Here is a 2,294-nt window from a genome sequence, read left to right as displayed (position 1 = left end):
TGTAGGAATATAAATTGCTGACTCATTTATTGAAGCCAACCTATTGATAAGGCTAGTGTCATCCCATTCAGACAGCATACCAAAGAAAAACAGACAAGATCAGCAAAAAAATATTTTTTAACAGCCCTCCAAATTGGGGTAGTGAACTTTCTGTGCTGACAGGAATACTTCCTCTGCTCACCTCCAGCTCTAGGTCAGTTGCTTATGCACAGTAAGGTTGCCAGTGTGTGAAAAACATAACTTAAAATTAACAATCATGCCATTACCCTTCCAACTAGCAGTAGGTTTTGTTAAGTGCCTGTGCTATTTAGATTTCGATTAATGACCTATTTATTATGCAGCCCTGATGGACAGGATCATCTTCCATTTTATACCTAAGAAAAAAAGGCCAAACCACCTGTCAGAGGTACTGTGCATTGTTAAATGATCAGTCTCTCTCAAACTCTAAAAATATTATGAAGAACAGAAAATCTCTCTTACACAAAAAAAAAGGCAGTCCCTGGCAGTGCTTGCCATCATTTATGGCAGCAGGAGAATTCCAATGACCATGTCCAGAAAATTGTGCACTGAACTTACAAAGGAGTTCAAGTATTACTTGCAACTACTATAAAAACAGAAGGATTTATCAGCCTCACTTACACACAAAGTGAAACCTTAGTGGGTCTTCCTAGAAGAGGATTTTGCATGAACTTCAGCAGAAGAAAATGCCCAGAATTGCCTCTCCAGTCTTTTTTGACATTTGCAGTAGAGTATCATCCTAGAGATGGAGCATTTTTCAGTTTTAGTGAGTGAGTGATGATCCACTGTCTATCTAGTCAGACTAGGAGCTTTGTTTGGTTTTGCTGAATTACATAATAACTATAATCAAAAGCCGAGAAAGCTCCACAGACAAGAAATCAGAAGCATGAGCTTCTGTGCAGCAGTTAAGTGCTGGTAATTAAGCATCACCCATTCTTCCCTTTATTTGGTAAAGCTACACACAGAATATCAATTGAAAGTCCCAAAGTAGCCACGACAGGATCCAGCCCTCCTCATTTGACCTCTTTTGACTCATTTCTTAGCACAGTTCTACCGGTACAACCTCAACAGTGCGATCAAAACCAGCCTGCAGCAGGTGGGAGACAAGCCTACATGTGAATGCATAATAAATACAACATACACGAAGCATTACATTAGAAGCTTACTTACAGAATTTGTAAAAGTTGTATTTGCTGGTCAAGGTGAACGTGCCAGAGGAGCTGCTTGCCAAGTGTAAAGCTGAGCAGAGCTTTAGAAGTTCTGCTTCCCCGATTTTCCCCTCTTAGCTCTAACAGGCCCTGCCCTCCCACCCCTCAGCTCAGGCGAGCTGCTCTGAGGTAAAACACCCTCACCCCCAACGTAAGGAAAGCCTGCCGCAGTAAAACACCCAGCCCAGCCCTGGAGAACTCACTACACGAGGAAGAGCTCACGTTTGTGAAGATGTGAGGTGCAGAAGGGGCGGCCGCAGCTGAGGGAGCAGCGGCCATGGAGGCGGGGGACGAGGCCTCAGGGCTCCCGGGGCTGCCTCGGCGGGAACCCGGGGGAAGCCGTGGCAGAGAGGAGCGGGAAATGCAAATCCTCAGGAAAACATCGTTCAGGTAAGCATTTTGTAAGATAACAGAGAGAAAAAATCGGGTTATACGGGTGGCGTGCCGAGGAAAACACTCACCTCAGGTCTCCGGCCGTGGGAGGATAAGACTTCTCCCGTCCCGTGGGTGTTTTCCCGGTGCCAAATCCAAAGGTAATTTTCCTGAAAGTGGGCTTGGTGAGTTGCAAGTATTTATTTGTGGTAAAACTTTGTGTTGGCCCCCTTCAGCCCTTTTTCTGTGGCTTTCTGCAAACCCGCTCCCCAAGGGCACTGCTGGGGGGGCCTCCTCGTGTCTGAGGGCGGGAAAGGAGAGAAAAGGCGAAAACCTCAGGGTTTTTCAGGGTTTTATCTCCTCATTGCTTCGGCTTTTATGCGTGTAGTGTTCTAAGGGTAGTAAGGTGTTGGCCATGTGCCTCCATTCAGTGGTTCCTTCTGGTGCTCCTTTATCAGGCCTTTAATTGCAATCACACCCATTAATCTAAGGAATGGGGGAAAGAGGATGAAGGGTGGATGGTTTTGGTTTTAGTCCTCATGATAGTCTTTCATAGTTGGAAGTTTTCTCTGTGTTCTTGAAATTTAACAAGTCTGTAACATAGCAGCGTTGAGCAGCCTTGCTGCGTGATGAAGAACAGTCGATCATGGGTGAAACATCTCCTTTAAAAACACTTTTGCTGTAGTCTTTATTAAA

The sequence above is a fragment of the Chaetura pelagica genome, unplaced genomic scaffold (assembly GCF_000747805.2).
Source record: "Chaetura pelagica isolate M959 unplaced genomic scaffold, ChaPel_1.0 scaffold52, whole genome shotgun sequence".
NCBI lineage: Eukaryota > Metazoa > Chordata > Aves > Apodiformes > Apodidae > Chaetura > Chaetura pelagica.
The sequence above is the reverse complement of the archived record's forward strand: the minus strand, read 5'-3'. Positions refer to the sequence as shown.